The sequence below is a fragment of the Odocoileus virginianus genome, chromosome 5 (assembly GCF_023699985.2).
Source record: "Odocoileus virginianus isolate 20LAN1187 ecotype Illinois chromosome 5, Ovbor_1.2, whole genome shotgun sequence".
NCBI lineage: Eukaryota > Metazoa > Chordata > Mammalia > Artiodactyla > Cervidae > Odocoileus > Odocoileus virginianus.
This window is the reverse complement of record NC_069678.1, coordinates 82,793,769-82,814,831: the sequence shown is the minus strand read 5'-3', so window position 1 is coordinate 82,814,831 and position 21,063 is coordinate 82,793,769. Positions and strand designations below refer to the sequence as shown.

The 21,063-nt window shown below is 38.2% G+C and overlaps 1 protein-coding gene and 1 pseudogene across 5 annotated transcripts in view; one reads left to right on the top strand and one right to left on the bottom strand.

The window, feature by feature from the left end:
- Positions 1–21,063, top strand: part of ST3GAL3 (ST3 beta-galactoside alpha-2,3-sialyltransferase 3) — a 205,343-nt gene that overhangs the window by 43,421 nt on the left and 140,859 nt on the right. The window lies entirely within an intron of this gene.
- On the bottom strand, positions 2,491–2,950 carry LOC139035254 (cytochrome c oxidase subunit NDUFA4 pseudogene; annotated as a pseudogene).

The window sequence follows — 21,063 nt, the reverse complement described above, 5'->3', positions numbered from 1 at the left end:
ATTGCATGGTGTCCATGTTTCCTAACAGAATACTGATTTAGAGTTCCACAGCAAACTCCAGTAAAATGTTAATTTTGATTTTACTTATACTGCATTTTTGTAACTACTCAGTTATTTACTTTCTGAGTTTCTAATAACTAGGTAATGCCTAATTATAAATAAAAAAATGAAAGTCTGGGAAATTCCGTGAAAGGACTACATATTTGGATCGGTTTGTAGACCATCAAAAGAACCTATCAGTAGACCACAGATCATACTTTGAGAATCACTGCTTACTGTGAAAGTGTATGTGATGATGGGAAGGATGCAGGTAGCCCTCTGGTGCCGTCTTACTGCTCTTCTGCCACCCTTACTGATCTCATGTTCTGAACACATTACAGCCACTCTCTTCTAGATTGCAGACTGTGGGCAGGGTTTTTCTGCCTCTGGTTTGATGAAAGCTCTTCCTGCTTCTAATGAGAGGCAGTTTCTGAGGGGATTCTCCAAGCTGGGCCTCTTATAACCCAGTTCTTTCCATATATGCACAGTTCTCTCAGAATTTGAGGGCTTCCCTGGTGGCTGAGAGGGTAAAGCATCTGCCTGCAATGCTGGAGACCCGGGTTCAATACCTGGGTCGGGAAGATTCCCTGGAGAAGGAAATGGCAACCCACTCCAGTACTCTTGCCTGGAAAATCCCACAGACAGAGAAGCCTGGTAGGCTACAGTCCATGGGGTTGCAAAGAGTCGGACACAACTGAGCGACTTCACTTTCACTGAGTTAGGAGGGCTGTGGCAGATTGGAGGATGCTCAGGCACAGCCTCACACCAGATTCTTAATCTCTGTGTGTGTGTCTAGTCCACTTACCTTCAGAGAACCCCAGTTCATTACAGAAATCTGTACCTACTTAGACCCAAGTTATGGGCTACCTCTGTTTATCTCTGTAAAGAGGAGGAGGGACTTGCCCTCCCAGATATTAAGACCTTAAAGTCACACTATTAGAAACAACAGTGTTGATGCTAGAACAGAAAAAGTGGTCAGTTAAAAAAATAGCTCCAACGTTTGCATATAGGAATTTACTAGAGCATAAAAGTGACAACATAAATCAAAGGAGAAAGGACATATTGAGTTAAAGCTGCATCCATACCTAACTACATGTACAAATGTAGACTTCAGATGAACTAAAGATTTACGTGAGAATAGGAAAATTAGAATGTTAATAGGAGAAAATGAAAGATTATCTTTGTGACTTAGATGTCAAGGGAAAGGACTAACAAAACCTTTAAAAGCACAACTCATAAAACAAACAAAATGATGAATTTGTCTAAATAAAATTTAAAGACTTTTGTGCCATTAAAGACATTTCAAAGTTAATATATAGATATTATACTGGAAGAAGGAATTTTCACTATTTAAAATTTGCAAGACTTGATATCTAAAATACACAAGGAACTCCTGAAAATCAAGAAGAAAAAGGCAGCAACCACAGTAGAAAGTGGTCAAAGAACTGGAACAAGGAATTTGCAGAATAAGAAACTCATAAGGCTAAGCATATGAATAGATCTTCAAACTCACGGGCTTTGAGAAACATTAAAATTAAAACAAGACATCACCTTATACCTCTTAGAAGTTGGATAATGTCAGATGTTGATAGAAGTGTGAGAATGTAGTGTCCTTTGCTGGTGGGAACGTTGACTGACAAAGCCATTCTGGAGCTCAGTTTAGCAGTAATCAATCAGCTGAAGTATATGTACATCCTTTAGCTCAGCACATCTACTCCTTTATATGTATTCCGTGAAACTTATCAGAGATACTCATTATTTGTAGACCCAGTGGATTGAAGGACAAATGCATTTCTATTCCAGGGGCGAGGTGAATGGGTAAAATATAAGGTATTTATACATGAAATGGTAATGCCTCTGTTAGAAATAACAGTTGATGTATACATAAAACAACATGGGTAGAATTTTAGAATATAGTTTTGAGTCAAAAATGAAACAGAACAACACAGTGCCACTTATATAAATTAAAAAGACAGGTATACAAAGATTTCTTAGGATACAAAAAGCATAAAAAACAAAAATCATGAACTATAAAAAATTAAAATGTGATAAATTAAACTTTACCAAAATTAAAAATGTTTGTTCTTTAAAAAACACTGATACAATAAAAAGCAAGTCACAGAGTGGAAAAGAATATGTAATATTTGTCTAATATTTAATACAGTATTCAATTATAAAATATTCAATAGTTGTATGTATTTATATCTGAAATGTATAAACAATTCTTATAAATTAATGATAAGTTAACAAAAATGGGCAAAAGATTTGAAGAGACACTTTACAAGAGAAGAGATATGAATGGCCAATAAACACATGAAAAGATTCTCAACATTGTTATTCATCATGGAAATGCAAATTACAGCTACAATGAGATAACACTATATACCTGTGAGAATCACTCACGTTTTTATTGTATTTTATTTTATTTTTTCAAGTTTCAGACTATTTATTCATCAGTGTAAACCCTGGCACAATACACCAACATGATTCCGTGCATTTAGAGGGGAAATATTTCCTGGTTAAGTGGAAAATTGTGCGGATGGCTTCTGGAAGACCTTCATTCTAAGCAGCTTTAAGTGAAATATTTCATTTAGAAGTCTGGACCTTCTTTCTTCAGTTTGCTGTAACCTACGTTTACAGAGTAGAACTTGTACTGATCATTAGGACCTAGTTTGTTCCAGGGTTCTGGGTTATTCTTTCTGTCCCAACTGACATGGGATTGAACAGTGCCAGGCGCGTGACATACAGTGCTGCTCCAGTCCCTCCTGCTCCAATAAATATGAAGAGGGAGATCAAGCTAGGATGCTTCTTGGCCTGACCGATGATCTGGCGGAGCATGGTTGCGACAGAGGCCTCGAGCCCAAACCAAGAGAAAAACTAAGCCGCAAGGCCGGAGATTAAGCACTCACTGCACCTGGATCACTCACGTTTTTAAAAAAATGATAACAAAGCATTGGTAATAATAATGAAACAATTAGAATTCTCATATGTTGCTGTTGTGAATGTAAAATAGCGCAACCATTTTGGCAGTCTCTTAAAAAGTTTACATACAGCTGCCAAATGACAGTCTTTTCACCCTTGAGTATTTACCTAAGAAAAATAAAAATGAGTGACCACTTAAAGACTTGTACATAAATGTTCATAGCAGCTTTATTCCCAGGATTCCCAAACTGGAAATAACTCAAATGTCTACCGGCAGACAAAACGTGGTACATCCACACCATGATGTCCTGTTCAGCAATGAAAAAGAACAAAGTTGATTGGCCCAACATCATGGATGAATGTCAAACTCATATGTGAGCAAAAGAAACTAGACACAAAAGAGTACATATTGTATATTTCCATTTATATAAAATGCAAACTAATCATTAGTAGCTAAAAGCAGATCAGTACTCAACTGGATAAAAGATGAAGGGAGTGATAGATTGCAGAAGAACACAGGGAGTTTCTTGAGATTGATAGAAATGTTCTGTGTCTTGATTGTGGTGGTGATTTCATCAATGTATATAACTGTCAGAATTCTTCAAATTGTGTTTGAAGCAATTTAAAACTCTTTAAATTGAAGCAATTTATGTAAATTATTCTTAAAGTTGGTATGAAAAAAGTAAATGTACATAAAACATATGCTAAAGATAAGCATATATATGTATAAAACACAATAGAATGGTTGTAGGTGGAAGGAAATGGGGAAAAGGGAGAATAAAAATTATGATTTGATTTATATTATTTTCCATAGGGTTCCTTGCAGTTCGTTTGGTCTGGGTGGATTAACTTTCTGTATGCCTGTATGCTTCATGATAGGAGGATGGTCTTGTCTATTTGAGCATAAGGAAGAAGGCCCTCTAGGGAGCAGAATGGCCATTAGGTACCTTGAAAACCACAAAATATTGCTGTGAGAAATGAAGGAATATTGAAATAGAGATGCACTATGTTCATGGATCAGAAGACAAGATTATTTCAGTTTGTTTTAAGAGTCAGTGGATTCCTGGGAGTTCCCTGGTGGTCCAGTGGGTAGGCGCGCTCACTGTGTGGGTTCAGTCCCTGGTCTGGGAAGTAAGCTCCCACAGGCTGCACAGCATGGCAAAAAAAAAAAAGGAGTCAGTGGATTCCCAAACTCCCAGAAGGCTTGGTAGATTGTTTTTTGGCAAAGTGAAGGGGATGGGGGGCGGGAAGAAATTGACAGCTGACTCTAAAATTAAAATGGCGTGCGCCTGTAATCCTAGCTACTCGGAAGGCTGAGGCTGGAAGATTGCTTGAGCTCAGAAGTTCTGGGCTGCAGTGCGCTGTGCGTATGGGGTGTCTGCACTAAGTTCGGCATCAATATGGTGACCTCCCGGGAGAGGGGACCCACCAGGTTGCCTAAGGAGCAGTGAACCGGCCCAGGTCAGAAACGGAGCAGGTCAAAACTCCTGTGCTGATCAGAGAATTTAAAATAATCAAAGCAATTTAAAAAAATAACAAAGTCGGAGGGTTTATACTACCTGCTTTCAAAACTTACTGTAAAGTTATGATAATCAAGATAAGAGTGGTACTAGTATTTAGATGGACAATAGATCAGTGAAACAAAAAAGAGTGCAGAAATAGACCCACACATATATGGCAAACTGATGTTTGATAAAGGTGCTGAGGCAATTCAATGAAAAACGAATGATTTTTTTTTTCAGTAAATGGTAGCAAACAAATCTCAATTGAAATGTGCCATACACCTAAATGGGAGTGCTAAGACTATCAAACTCATAGAACAAAATATAGGAGAGAATCTTGAGTTTGGTAATGATTTCTGAACTAGGGCAAGAAAAAAGCACTAAAAAGTTAATAGATTGGACTTCATCAAAGCTAAAAATTTTTGCTCTTTGAAAAAAATCACAAAAATTTAAAGGCAAGCCATAGATTGGTAGAAAACTATATGAATTGATACTTCAGCAAAACAGATATGTAGATGTCAAGTAAGCACATGAAAAGATACTCAAAATCATTAGTCATTGTGAGAAAATGGGAAATAAAACCACAAGATATTACTTTAAAGCCTTTAGAATGGCTAAAATTAAAAAGATGGGCTGTATCAGCTGTTGTCTTGGATGTAGAACAACTGTAACACTTAAACACTACTGGTAGGAATGTAAAATGATATACATCCACTTTGAAAAACAGTTTGGCAGTTTTTTAAAAAATTAAACACCCACCTTACCATATCTCCAGCCATTCCAGTCCAAACGAGGTGCAACCGTATGTTCATACAAAGACTTGTACATGAATGTTCATGGCAGCTTTACTTATAATAACCAAAAAACTAGAAATAACTCAAAGATAGGTAAATGGACAAATTGTGGTGTACCTATACAATGGAAGGCTACTCAATATTAAAACAGAATGAACTATTTTTTCCAGTTTTATTGAGACATAATTGACATTATATTGGTTTCAAGTGTACAGCATGACTATTTGATATATGTATATATTGCAAAATGATTATAATGAGTTTAGTTAACATTCATCACCTCCCATAATTATCAAAATGGAATTAACTATTGATACACAAATAACATGGATGAATCTCAAAATAATTGTGCTGAGTGAAAGAAGCCAGACACAAACGAGTACATAAAATATGATTCTATTTATAAAAGACAAACTTAGTTATAGTGATGAAAAGCAGAACAGGGGTAGTATGAAACGGGGTAGGTTATCAGGTGGATTTAAAGGGGCTCATGAGGTACTTTTGGGCTTGATAGATATGTCCATTATCTTAATTGTGATGATTTTGCAAATATATGTCAAAATTCATCAAGTTGTATACTTTATATTAATATATGGACAGTCCTTGTATGTTAATTAGACCTCAGTAATAACTTTTAAAAAATGGAGAAGAAATGGTTGATTACCTTCAAAGGAATAACAAACTGATAGTTGATTGCTCAAGAGTAGCAATACAACCTGGAAGACAGTGAAGCATTTTATTGTGTTTGAATAAATGTGTCAACCTAGAACCTGCACATGCAGTGAAACCATTTTTTAAGAATGAGACAAACCCTGAAGAAAGTTCACTACCAATAGTTAAAAGCACTTACAAAATATAAACTTCAGAACAAAGAAAGTGATTCCAGAAGAAGATACAGGAAGGAATGGTAAGCAAAGAAAATAGTAAACATGTGCATCAATATAAGTAAATATTGAACAGCAGTATTGTCCAAATATTTGGCGTTATAAAAGCAAAAAGATGGAACCATATTACTAGTCAATAATAGCATATAAGTTGAGAGGAGATTAAGAGTTAAATAAGAGTTTCTTGTATTGTTTGGTAAGAGGATTAAGTATATTTGATGAGTTTAAGTAAATATGTGGGTAAGGTTTCTGGTATAACTACTACACAAATAGAGTGCATAACTTAAAAACTAACAAAAAGAAAAGTGTAATGAGAAGAAAAAAGAAGATACGAAAGTCAAACAAAAAAATAATTTTTAAGAAAGAGGCCAGCCCTCAATATCTGAAATGAAAGATTGAATAGCTGGTAATTTAAGCAAGAAGAGTGTGCTTGTAAGATGTCATCTCTCCAAATAAAGCAGAGAGCTATCTTTTGTAGCAGTGGGGTTTTCAGAATTTGGTTAAGAGTATTAATATCTTCTTATTAATATGATACTGATGGCCCGTTGCAGTGTGTTGACATTTGCACTAATACTGTAAAGTAATGGTAGGTAAAACTGTTCACACCTATGCACAAATCAAAGCAGTGGCACCAACTATACTATCAGTTGTATTTTTCATTGCCACGCAGAGTAAAAACAAACAAAAAGATGTTTCAGAAACTGATGAGAATCTGAATTTCCCATATTGAGTTGTAAATTAAAGAGATTTGCAAAATCTAAAATGATGCCACTCTGTTCCTACTATTTGTTTTGAAAAGTTATTTCTTCATAGAATTATATTGTATAACTATATGATAATATATAGTGGGTTTATTGTTTTTAAATAAATTACTATTTTGAAATTTCTTAGTTTTCAATATATTAAATACTAATGTAATTATTAACCTATATACACAAATACTCTTTGTAACCCTCAGTGAGTTTTAGGAGTGTTAAAAAGGGCCTGATACCAAAAGTTGAAGAACTACTGTTTGTTCTGGATCCTTCAGAAGAGAGGAGCTTGGGGATTGGTGGACTTTCAGAAGGAAAAGTATTTAGGGATTGGTTGCCCATTGTCTGTGGGTTCACAGTTATCTGAGTAATATTCACTGATTGGATGATTTTCAGAAGCATAGTCATAGAGGTAAAGCTGCTGTTGTCTGACTTTCTAAAACTTGTATTATGGTGTGAAACTATTATTGATTGATTTGGATGGGTTTGAAACTAGTTCTGGTGGTTACTTCTTGCTATAAAAGAGTAATCAATACTTTCCTAGGTCGTTAGGAACCTTTTATTTTCAGTGGAAAAGACGGGGGAAAATCGAAAACACAACTCATAACTCAATAATAAAAAGACAGATAATCCAGTTTTTAAGATGAGCAAAAGATCTGATTAGGCACTTCTCCAGAGATGATACATAAATGGTCAGTAAGCATATGGAAAGATGTACAACATCATCAATAGTCACTATGGAAATGTAAGAAATCACAATGTACTGCTTAATACCCATGAGGATTGTTGTTCAGTCATTCAGTCCTGTCCAACTCTTTGTGACCCCATGGACTGCAGCACGCCAGGCTTCCCTGTCCATCACAATCTCCCGGAGCTTGCTCACACTCATGTCCATTGAGTCAGTGATGCCATCCAACTGTCTTGTCCTCTGTCATCCCCTTCTCTTGCCTTCAATCTTTCCCAGCATCAGGGTCTTTTCTAATGAGTCAGCTCTTCACATCAGGGCTATAGTCAAAATGACAGCTCATAAGTGTTGGTGATGATGTGGAGAAATTGGAACACTTGTGCGCTGCTGGTGGGAATATAAAATGTTGTAGCCACCTTGGAAAACAGTCTGGCAATTTTCTTAAAAAGTTAAACATAGAGTTACCATTTGATCCACTCTCTTGAGTGGCATAAACTCAAGAGAAATGAAAACATATGTCCACATTAAAACTTGTACACAAACATTCATAGCAGCATTATTCATAACAGCCAAAAAGTAGAAAAACCCAAATATCTATCCACTAGTGAATAGATAAATAAAATGTGTTTTATCTGTACCATAGAATGTTCAGTTCAGTTCAGTTCAGTCGTTCAGTCATGTCCGACTCTGCGACCCCATGAACTGCAGCACGCCAGGCCTCCCTGTCCAACACCAACTCCTGGAGCCCACCCAGACTCATGTCCATTGAGTCCAGTGATGCCATCCAGCCATCTCATCCTCTGTTGTCCCCTTCTCTTCCTGCCCTCAATCTTTCCCAACATCAAGGTCTTTTCAAATGAGTCAGCTCTTTGCATGAGGTGGCCAAAGTATTGGAGTTTCAGCTTCAACATCAGTCCTTCCAATGAACACCCAGGACTGAACTCCTAAAGGATAGACTGATTGGATCTTCTTGAAGTCCAAAGGACTCTCAAGAGTCTTCTCCAACACCACAGTTCAAAAGCATCAATTCTTTGGCCTTCAGCTTTCTTTATAGTCCAACTCTCACATCCATACATGACCACTGGAAAAACCATAGCCTTGACTAGACAGACCTTTGTTCGCAAAGTAATGTCTCTGCTTTTTAATATGCTGTCTAGGTTGGTCATAACTTTCCTTCCCAGAAGTAAGTGTCTTTTAATTTCATGGCTGCAATCACCATCTGCAGTGATTTGGGAGCCCCTGAAAATAAAGTCTGTCACTGTTTCCCCATCTATTTGCCATGAAGTGATGGGACCAGATGCCATGATATTAGTTTTCTGAATGTTGAGCTTTAAGCCAACTTTTTCACTCCCCTCTTTCACTTTCATCAAGAGGCTTTTTAGTTCCTCTTCACTTTCTGCCATAAGGGTGGTGTCATCTGCATATCTGAGGTTATTGATATTTCTCCCGGCAATCTTGATTCCAGCTTGTGCTTCATCCAGCCCAGCGTTTCTCATGATGTACTCTGCATATAAGTTAAATAAGCAGGGTGACAATATACAGCCTTGAGGTACTCCTTTTCATTCACCAATAAGAGGAATGAGTTACTGATACATCCTACAGCATGAATGAAACTTGAAAATGCTAAGTGAAAGAAACCAGTCACAAAGGGTCACATATTGTGTGAAATGTCCAAAATATGCAAATCTATAGAGATGGAAAGAAGATCAGTTGTTGCTTAGGACCTCAGGGATAGGAGGATGGTAGCTGAAGGGGATGGAGTGATTATTCCTTCGTCGTCATCTGTCAAGGCTGGGTGGGCAGTGGGAGAAATGCCCTTCCTGGGAGCCGTACAGCTTTCGCAGTTCATTTTCTGTTGGTGGGGGTTTGGGAGCCCAGGAATTCTTTTAAGCTTTAATAACCACAGGCTTTTAAGCAGGCTGGGCTTGGAATTTCTTTAGCTCTGCAGTTTCCTCAGAACCTAAGTAGTTGAGTGTAAAAAGGGTTTTTTGAGATAATTGTGGGAATATGAATGTGGACTGAGCATTTGATGATACTGACAAATTAACTTTATTAGGAGTGATGACCCTGTGATCATGTAAGGAAATGTCTTTGGGTTTTATAATTGTCTAGACAAAGTATTTAGGGATGAAAGCATGATGTCAGGTACTTGTTTTAAAATAATGCAGCCAAATGGAAAAAATAAAAAATAAAAAAAATAAAAAAAAAAAGACAAACTTAAAAAAAAATAAATAAAATAAAATAATGCAGCCAAAAAAGAGAGAAGGAAAAATAAAGAGGGGTGAGGGAGGGCAGGTAAGGAAGAGAATGAAACCAGGAAGCCAGTAGCAAAATGTTTAATTGTTTGATCTGTAGGATGGGGCTCATTATATTATCTCCACTTTTATGTGGTTAGAAAATTTTCATTAAAAAAAAAAAAACCTTTCATAGGTTAGTATCCACAGCTGCCAAAGACTCTGATCTTTGTTTACTGGCCTCTGTGCTGTGTTCTTTTCTAGCCCTTGAATTAATTTGTGGCTACTTTGTGAGACCTTTTGAAGCAGTAGGCTAGGGTGGGAGATGTACTTAGACGCTCAGTCGTGTCCAGCTCTCTGCAACCCCATGGCCTGTAGCCCACCAGGCTCCTCTGTCCGTGGGATTCTCCAGGCAAGAATACTGGAGTGGGTAGCCATTTCCTTCTCCAGGGGATCTTGCTGACCCAGGGATTAAACCTGGGTTTCTTGCATTGTGGACAGATTCTTTACTGTCTACTTCTAATTGTATCTTTTCCTGTGGATTCACTCCAGGTGTCTGGCAGGTAACTATAGGTTGAAAAATGTTTGGGGCCATAGTTTTCTCCTGTGAAAGTTGCTGCTTGGCATCACCCCCTTAAATCGCTTCAGTTTGGGTTACAAATCCTACCATTTATATGCAAGTATAGAGTATATCTATACAGAGTATATATATATCAAGGGGGGAAGTCTTGTGCGTGTATATTCATATCTATACATAAACAAGCATATATATTACATACAGATTTGTGTAAATATGTAAAAATAATTCTGGAAGCATGAGACCCAGTAATGTTAACAGGCTGCCTTCAGGGAAGAAAGCTGATAGGCAGGAGAGGATGCGGGATAAAAGAGACAGGATGGAATCCTGGGGTACCAGCATCTAAGGAGTGAGTGGCAGGTGGTGACCTCTTACAAAGTCACCCTGAATAACCAGTGTTTCTTACACTTCTAAGAAAGCATGGGAAGAAACCAAGAAGGAGCAGCCAGAAAGATAGGAGGGAAAGTCAGAGGAAGGAGTTTCAAAAAGGAAGTAGTCCTAAGCCTTATATTTTCACTTTGACCCAGCATTTCCCCTTCCAGGAATCCATCTATAGGTATACGCGCACATTTGCAAAATGGTCTGTGTACAAGATTATCCACAGCAACATTTGCTTTTTGCATCATGTTTCTACTAGCAGGCAAGTGGAAGCAACTTGAGCATTCACCAGTAGGAGCGAAATTCTCCCATCCAGTGGGGGTGCTCTGCCCCTGAATAAGGAGGTCCTGAATGTGCTGGTATGAAAAGAGTTTTAAAATATATTAAGTATGAAAAGCAAGGATTGGGATCCTTAGAATGCTTTAAGCTTTTATCATTGTTCTGAAAGGATGTAGCTGATTGTTGTATTCTTTATCCTCATGACAGAATACTTTCTTTTTTTAGTGGCACCCACGCATGTCTTGCAGGATCTTACTAGTTCCCTGACTAGGGATTGAACCCAAGTCCTCAGCAGTGAAAGCGCAGAATCCTAACCACTGGACTGCCTGGGAATTCCCCAAAATACCTTTTTATTGTTGTTCCCTGAACTCTAGTGTATTGTTATTCTTATTATGAACTTTCTTATTACAAGCAGTTGTTGGCATAATCACATTTTTGAGTTATTAAATCTGCTCCATTTTGAGCCAATCACAGTTGCTGCCTGATGTTTTGTTTCTGACTGCCAAGTGCCTTTATATGGTAGTTTAACTTTTTAATGAAACTTTGAAATGTTGCAGCCTCCTTGAACCACAAGAGGGCAGAAGAACCATTTGATTGCCTCAGGACAGGCTTGCACTGATCTCCTTTGGCAAAATTGTGCCTGAATTAGTTCTTTCACTAACTCATTCACTAGGCTGTGTGCACCTAGAAGGCAGGACTTCTGCCTGTCATCAGTGGAGGAAGTGGAGGGATGAGAGGAGAGACCATAGGTTTTGGAATCATGGATACCTGCCTTTTGCTTTCCTGCTGTGCCCCCTGCAAATTTTTAGTGAACTAGTTGCAGTTCTTAGCCTCTCTTAGAGCTGAACATGCAGGATATATATGTAGTATGCAAGTTTATGCAAGATATCTGAAAGCTGAGGCTTCATAGTAAGTGCAGCCTGACTTTGAGCCCTATCTCTGCAACCTTGGGTAATTTATCTGGTCTGTGAACCTGAGTTTTGTCACCTGTATACCTGGTTAGGGCTTCCCTGGTGACATGGTATTACATCAAGGATGTAGTGCCTGTCTCAGGTTGGGATCACAGGGAAGTGGCTCTGAGATAAAGATTAGTATGTGAAAAGCTTATTGTGGGTTGCTTTGGGGATTGACACTCCTGAAAGGAAAGAATGTGAAAAGGAGGAAGAGGAAGAAGGTTTATCCAGAGGGAGAAGCTGGGCCATGATGAGTCCTAAGAAAGGGCTCAGGCATGAAGGCAGTGAAGTTGGGATGGTCCTTCTGAGTTAGGGGAGGGGGCTGTGCCTTTATAGTTTCTCCTTGACTAGTCATTGGATGCCACTAATCTTGGATGAGGCCACCCAAGGAGGAGCATGACCCTGGGCAAGACAGCCTCTCTTCCGCCAATGCCTTCCCTGAAGAGGGCTGAGAGCTAGGGGCCTTCTGCCCACCATGATCCCAGCAGCTGGACTAGTCTATTACTCAGGGGCGATCTGAGGGGCACCAGTGCCCAAGTCATGCAATAGGGAAAATAGCTCCATTGCTAGTGAAATCTAACAAAAGATAGCTTCAGACAGAATTGCTTGTGAGGAGTACCTAGGAATAAGTGTTACTTTTAAAAAATTTTATTTATTTTATTTTTGACTATTTGGGCTTGCTGCGCAGGCTTTTCTCTAGTTGCAGTGAGCAGTGCAGTGCTTGGGCTTCTCACTGCAGTGGCTTCGCTTGTCGCAGAGCACAGGCTCTAGGATGTTCAGACTTCAGTAGCTGTGGCACACAGGCTCCGTGGTTGCAGCTTCTGGGGTCTAGAGCTCAGGCTCAGTAAGCTGTGGTGCACAGGCTTCATTGCTCTGTGGCATGTGGGATCTTCCCCAGGTCAGGGATTGAATCCATTTCCCATGCATGGGCAGTCAGATTCTTTACCACCAAGCCACCAGGGGAGCCCAGGAATAATTGTTGCTTTTAACTTTAAGAGTTCAAGATAATATCATTTTAGTTAAGGCAGACCCTTTAATACTATAGATGATTCCCAAGTTTCAGTGGGTGTTAGTCGCTCAGTCGTGTCCAACTCTTTTGCAACCCCATGAACCACAACCCGCCAGGCTCCTCCCTCTATAGAATTCTGTCCATGGAATTCTCCAGGCAAGAGTGGGTTGCCATTTCCTTCTCCAAAGTTTCAGTGGCTTAGCATAGGGAATCTTCATTTCTCTCCTGGCACAGTCTAGTACGGATCTGTGAGGACAGAGGCAGAGGCTCTGTCCTGTCTCATTCATTCAGGGATGCAGACTGCTTCAGGCTAGTGACTGCCAGCTCCTAGAGCTGTGGGGTCTCCCACTGGGTCCTCTGGTCCCGCTCACAGGGCAGAAACTGGAACATGTAAAATGTATAAAAGGTCTCAGTGGACCAGGCCTGGAGGTGGTGTGCTTCTGCAACCCACATTCCACTGACCAGTTCCCAGGCATGTGGTCCCACCTACCAGGGGAGCTGGAAAACTAAAGTAGTGGGGTGCTCAAGAGGAATAGGATGGACGTAGAACCCTCACTGCTACAGTAATACCTTGCTCACATCCTTGTGGCTGGATTTAGTTACTTTTGGTGAATCAAAGACGCTTCAAAACTGTCATGTTTTCAGTTTCCCACAGTTACATAATTAAATCACCATCCTCATTTTGTGGCTTTGTTTATCTGGGAGTATTAAAAAAAAAACTCAAGAAAACAGAATTTTACCAGAGAAAGGATAGAACAGAGCTGAGAATTTAAGGATTCCTTACTCTGAAAAGGCAAAAAGAGGCAAAATAACTTCAGATGTGTGTGTGTGTGTATGTTTAGTGATACAGAAGAAAACTGAGACGTCTTTAATCCTGTCATATAGCTATGAAAACAAACTCTTCTCTCTCCCTCAGCTAAAGCAGGCATGTCGTCCTCGAGGTAACATGGAGGTAGTTGGGAGAGATAGGTTTACAAGGAGATAATCATGCAAGTGGCACTGATACCTCTTTGTGGGTTTCATGTAAATACCACCCAAGCAGCCCTTGAGTTGGAGAGAGCAAAGCCGAGGTAGAGATATCAGTGACTTTTTCTGTCAGTCAACAAGAAGGATCACCGCTGAGAGACAGTTGATTACTCAGCTTTGTTTGAGGCAGTGTGTGGCACATGGGAAGAGAGGCACCAGGGCCTAAGAGGTTTGCAGACTGGAAGCTGAGGTCATAGAAAGGAACCAAGGATAAGACAGGCCAAGATTAGGCGTTTCAGAGATGAGAAGGAACACGTGAAATCATGGAAGGCTTGAGAGAGAGATGGGCTCTGAAGCAGGGACCCTTGATATGTGAATTAGGACATCTGGGGGTCTGGGGAAAGGCTCCGAATTAGTAGAACATTCACAGTATTTCTGAAGCAGGAGAGACTGCTGAGAGTGCTAGGAAGAATGGCGGGGTGGGTGGGTGGTGAGGCGTCAGGGGACAGAAGGCTGGAGAGGGAGGGCAGAGTTGGATCACAGAGGGCCTGCGTGTCAGGTGTGTGAGTTTGGATTTGCTGCCGCAAGGCCATCAAAGGCTCTTACACTTAATAGAAACGCCTGGAAATGTGGTGTTCTGGACTTCCACGTGAAAGGGGATTAACAGAATCCAGGAGTTTCTTCTAGAATTTCTATTCGAGTACCTAGAATTTTTGTCTTCCTTTATTCCCTTAGTAAAGTGCATTCTGCAGCCATTTAATCGTACTTATCAAGTTAGTTACTGTACCAGTCTCCAAAGATCAAAATTAAGCTCTGGCCCCTACTTTTGAGGAAATTAGAGTCTGGTTTGGTGAGATATACTTAGTTCATGAGGTCTTACATGTGTGAAGATAAAGGAGTGCACAGCTCTGCTTACTGTGCTTGCCAACCTTTTAAAAAGCCCTCATCCTCCTGTGAAAACATTGAAATCTCAGTCTCTCTCTTTTTTAAAAACACTATTTATTGATTTATTCAGCTGCATCAGGCTTTAGCTGCAGCACAACACAGTCTGTGGGATCTTAGTTCCCCAACGAGGGATTGAACCCACATCCCCTGCATTACAAGGCAAATTCTTCACCATTGGACCACCAGGGAAGTCCCCCAGATCTCAGTCTCTTTTAATTGATATTTAAAGATAAAATCAATACCATAATTAAAAGCTCAGGGAGATTCTCCTGCCCCACCAGTCCCCTTGATTAGTACCGTTAGACAGGGAGTGGTTAATTGGACACAGAAGTACAGTGTTAGGGGGATGGGTACAGGAAAGCCTTCATAGAGGAAGTGACTCTCAAGCCTGGACTTGAAAGATGAATAAGGTGAGAAGTGCATTTTAGACAGCGAGACTAGCCTGAGTAAAGGGAAAAAACCTGAAGAAGGCCTAAGGGAGAATCTTGTAAGGCATACTGTTTGGATTCTGTTTCAGGGAAGCCGCTGATGCAAGAATTTCAAGCAGGAGAGAAATGTGGTGGGATTTGCATTTTAGGAAGATAACTTGGCAGCAGTATGGAGGATAGATGGAGACAGAAAGATGGGAGGTAGGAATACCAGCTACCACAGCCCTTCACCAAGTGGAGAGGTTCAGGGTTGAGGGGAAGGCCGGGAGAGGCTGCACCGTGGAGGGGAAACCCGAGCTGAACAGAGTAGGAAGCACAGAGAATAGCAGTAGAGACATAGGAATGGGAAGATTACGGGCAAAGGCACAAAGTATGAAAGAGCATGGCATGTTTGGAAAACTGTGGGAAGTCTCATATGGCTAGTATGTAGGATATAATTGAGATTATACTCAGTGGGTAGATAGTGATTCAGGTCACATTAAAGCAGTCAGACTTTATCAGGTAAATGAAGAAGCCACAGACCACACATGAAACAAGTTCCAACAAGTCAGCAAGGGTTGATAACATACAGAACAAATTCTCTGGCCATAGGAAATTAAATTAGAAATCAATAACAGAAATATAACTAGAAGATCCTTTTATGTTTGGAAATTAAAAAAGAACTTACAATCATTGGATAAAAGAAAAACAGTCATAATGAAAATTGGAAAATAGTTTGAACTGAATGGTATGGAAAACACTGCGTGTCATAACTCGTATAATGCTGTTAAAGTCAAGCTTTGAGAGAAATTTGTAGACCTAAAGGCATATATTAGAAAAAAAGCACCAAAGGCTGAAGAATCTCAACATTTATTTTAAGAAGTTAGAGAACATATCATATAGCAAATTAGACCCAAAGTAGGAAAACAAAATAATAAGAGTTTGATGTAGAAAAATTTTACAGCATCAAGTATTAACAACTTTGTTCTTTCAAAAGATTAATAAAATTGACAAATGTCTGGCAAGACTGCTCATGGAGGAGTGGGGGATTGTGTGTGTGTGTGTGTGTGTGTGTGTAAGCACCAGTGCCAAATGAGCAACATCAGGAATAGGAATGGCCGGGACAACAATGGAGAAGCTACAGACAATCAAAAGACAGAAAGAGGATATTGTGAGCAATTTTAATCAAAAGTTTTGAGAATTTTATGAAAATCAATTTCTAAAGCAATATTGCTGGCCAAAACTAACTCAAGAAGTAATGAAAACCTTAAAATCCTATAAACATAAACCAATGAAATTAAAAAATAATTGGTGTATTGTTAATTATTTAATAATAATCAAAAATCTTTCCATGAAGAAAACTCCAAGCTCAGAGGGTTTCCTGGAGGTTTCTTTAAAGGGCTGAAAAGAATTTTAAAAAATTCTAGCCTTACACAAACTCTTCCAGAGAATAGAAGAGGGATACCCCTCCTCATTTTTTGAGACTAGCACGCCCTTAATACCAAAACCCAACAAAGACAAGACAGGAAAATTACAGGAAAAGCTACTTAAAAATAAGGATGTAAAAATGCTGAAGAAAAAAATTTTAATTAATTTATTTTAATTGAAGAATAATTGCTTTACAGTATTGTGGTGGTTAGCAAATCCCACAATATGTAAAAAAGAAAATAAATCATAATCAAGTTGGGCTTATCTTAAGAATATACATGGCTGATTTAACATTGCAGAAATTCATCAATGTGATTAACCACATTACTAACTTAAATAGATTTAAATAGATTAAAAAGAAAAATTGTATTATTTCAGTAGATATAGAAAAAAATCAATAAAATTCAGCATTCACTAATGCTAAGACTTCTTGGTGGATTAGGACTAATAGAGAACTTTAACCTGAAAAAGGGTATCTATCCATAAAAGTGCCACATAAAATGCATTATTTAATAGTGAAATTTTGAAGGTTTTCTTTTCAAGATCAGAAACAAGACAAGGACCAAACATGACTCTACCATTATTGAGCTGAATGCCAATGCAGTGAGGCAAGAAAAAAAAATGATGAAAATCTAATCTGAAGAAGTAATAGGATGGAGGTGAGGGCATGGGTTTGAAAGAAATTTAGGAAGCCTTGTATGACTTAGATGCATGTATTTATTTATTTTGTTGATTAAATATATTACCTGGTAGATAGTGTTGGATAGAGGAGCCCGGTGTGCTACAGTTCATGGGGTCGCAAAATCAGACATGACTTAGCAACTGAACAATTCAGTGGTCAAAACTCTTCAAACTGAACATTTTAAAATGGGTGCAATTAATGTTATGTAATCATACCACAATAAAACTAATTTTTAAACATCTTTTAAAAGATACACGTATATATATATATATATATACACACGCATATATATATTTATATATATATTATATATACACACACGTATATATATTTATATATATTATATATACATAACATATCATATATATTTATAACATATATATATATATATATATATATATATGTTAATGCACTACCAAGTCCAAGCTCATGCTGCTCACCATAGGATAGGCCAATATATCAAGAGACGAGTTGTGGGGCAAGGAATAGTGACTTTACTTGAAAAGCCAACTGACAGAGAAGACAGCAGACTGGCGTCTCAAGGAACCATCTTACCTGAGTTAGAATTTGGGTTTCTTTTATACTAAAAGGGAAGGGGGTGTGGCTAGTTATATGCAAATTTCTTGGTGTAGGAGTCCTTTTTTCCTGCAGCTGTATAGGTAGGTCTGGTCACAACATTCCTATAAACCTCCAACATGACAAATGTTATTCTCTGTTCTGCAAATTTTGTCTCTATATGAATGGGAAAATGTTATACTTTTAAATTCAGAGCCTTGAGAATGGGCTATCTATCCTATGGATTTCAGGCTATAGGCAACATTATTTTGGAAAACGTTCAGAGCCAGCATGACTAAGCACAGGGTTAGTGCTAAAGGAATAGGTCCAATATGGAGTCAGTTTCTTCTTCTCTGTTACAGTAATAGGGAAAATAGGAAGAAGTTGAAGCAAAGGAAAGGGGCCTAATATTCAGTTCTTATTCTCTGAAAGTTCTGGACTAGATGCTTTCACATATTTAATTATTTAATTCATACATTCTCTTCACTATCTTGAAAACTCATGCAATTGATAATTAGGAAAGCAACATGAGAAAAAGGACATACATTTGCATAAATCTATCCTCATTGTTAAATACTAGTTCAAGCTAAGTGAACTAGTAAAAAGTGAATGTAAAATTATACCGATTAGCTCAGTGTCAATATGGGACCAAGATTTTAATCCTTCACTTGAGGGGGCACATAAACTATGACTTGAAAACACATAATAAAAAGATTTTTGACATGGGAATATGTTGGGGTCCTAGAAGCGTGGTTTGGGTAATCACACAGAACATCTCTAGTTAGAGTCTATGTGAGATATGAGAGGGGGCAGGGTGGGGTGGATGGGGGAGAGCTGGAGGGGAAGAGATCTCTGCCTCAAGTGTACAGCTGTATGTAAAGAGTAACCAACACAAACAGAGCAGATTTTAAAAGTATTGACACAAGGAGGGAGGTACAACCCTATTATGACTTGCTGCGATAGAACTGGTGACAAAGACACAGTGAAAGGGAACATGCTGTCCAAAGACCACATTTATTGGAGACAAAGAAGCCATCCAGGAAGTGACACAGAGAGGAAAATTACTGGGACAGTTTGTTGATTGGCTGTTAATACAAAAAGCAAAGCATCTGATAAAATGTTTCCTGGCTTCTCATTGCTTAGGAGAAGAAGAAATTATTTCAATTTAGCAAACACTTCTGAATTCCTGCTGCATGCCAGACAATTTGCCAAGTGCCTGGGATGCTTAAACAAGTTCGATCTCTAAGCTAGAAAGAATCTCTGAGCCCAGAACTCTAGCAGAAAGTGTCCAAAGCTTCCTTGCATGGTATACAATGGCCTTCTGTTTTGATCTCCAACCATCTTTGCAGCCTCATCTGCCAGAGTGAAAACATTATCATCTATAGTGTTCCAGTGCTCTACATCCTTATCTACCTTAATCAAATCTTCACTCTTCCAGTTATTTCCAGTTGCCAAGTCCAGTGGAATTCTTTTGTCCCTTGTCAGCTGTTTCTCACCTTCAGTTATATTCCTCTCTCTGACTTTTCCACTTTCCACCTTTTCCTGTCTCTTTTCCTTTGAGCAATAATGTGTTCACTTATTTACATATATGTAAAAATTGTGAATGTATTTCCGTGCATATAATAAGTGCTTGAATCTGTCTGCAGTAAACAGATAGATTTAGAATTAGCATGAATTAGGGATCTCTTTTCCATCTACTGTAAAATTGATTCTTAGAAATTATTGTTGTTCAGTTGCTAAGATGTGTCAGACTCTTTGCAACCCCATGAACTACAGCATGCCAAACTTCCCTGTCCTTCACTATCTGCCAGAGTTTGCTCAAAATCATGTCCATTGAGTTAGTGATGCCATCCAACCATCTCATCCTCTGTCTCCCCCTTCTCTTCTTGCCCTCTATTTTCCCCAGCATCAGGATCTTTTCCAATGAGTTGGCTCTTCACATCAGGTGACCAAAGTATTGGAGCTTCAGTTTCAGCATCAGTCCTTCCAATGAATATTCAGGGTTGATTTCCTTTAGGATTGACTGGTTTGATCTCCTTGCAGTCGAAGGAACTCTCAAGAGTCTTCTCCAGCACCACAGTTCGAAAGTATTTATATTTAAATAAATGAGACTGTTGGGTGATATCTTTTGGGGAAAGCACTTTTGATTCAGTGATCTAAAAATGAAACCGGAACTCAGAAATTATAGTTTTTATTTTTATTTTTTATTTTTATTTTTTATTTTATTTTTTTTGTTTGACATATTTTAATTTAATTTTATTTTTTTATTTTTAATTTTTTTAGTTTTTTTTTTCCATTTATTTTTATTAGTTGGAGGCTAATTACTTTACATCATTACAGTAGTTTTAGAAATTATAGTTTTTAATAAAATTTTGTGTTTTTGCGTCATTATAATATAAGGCTCATTATAGAATAAATATTTACAATTCTGTCATTCAGAGGCAATCTGAGGTAATTCTTGTTTTATCTTCCCCTGAACTTTTCCCTAGCTTTTTTTCTTTGTTGTACACACCTAATCACATGGGTGTATAGATAGCATATATTTTTTAAAATTTCTAATTGTGTAATTTAAATGTTATAGCATTAGTAGTCTGAAATTAGCCTGGAGGGCTACAGTCCATAGTGTTGCAGAGTTGGACATGACTGAAGCAACTTAGCATGCAAGCATGCACATAAGATCACAAGACATTATGTAATTCAGTTATTCATACATGTTAAATATGAATACATGCTCATTTAAACACCTTCAATAAGCAAGTAGAGTAAAAAATGATTTATCCATCACAGAATCCCAGTTTTAAAGGCCTGGGAACATTGAATATATTTCCATTTATTTAGTTCTTCTTTGAGTTCATTTATCAGGGTTTTGTTTGTTTCCTCATATAGATCTTATATATTTTGTTAGACTCATACCGAAGTATTTTATTTTGGGGATGCTGCTGTAAATGGTATTGTGTTTTTTGGGGTTTTTTTTTTTTTGGTATTGTGTTTTTTATTTCAATTCCCAGTTATTAATTGCTGGCTTATAGGAAAGTAATTGACTTTTGCACATTCACCTTGTATCCTATAACC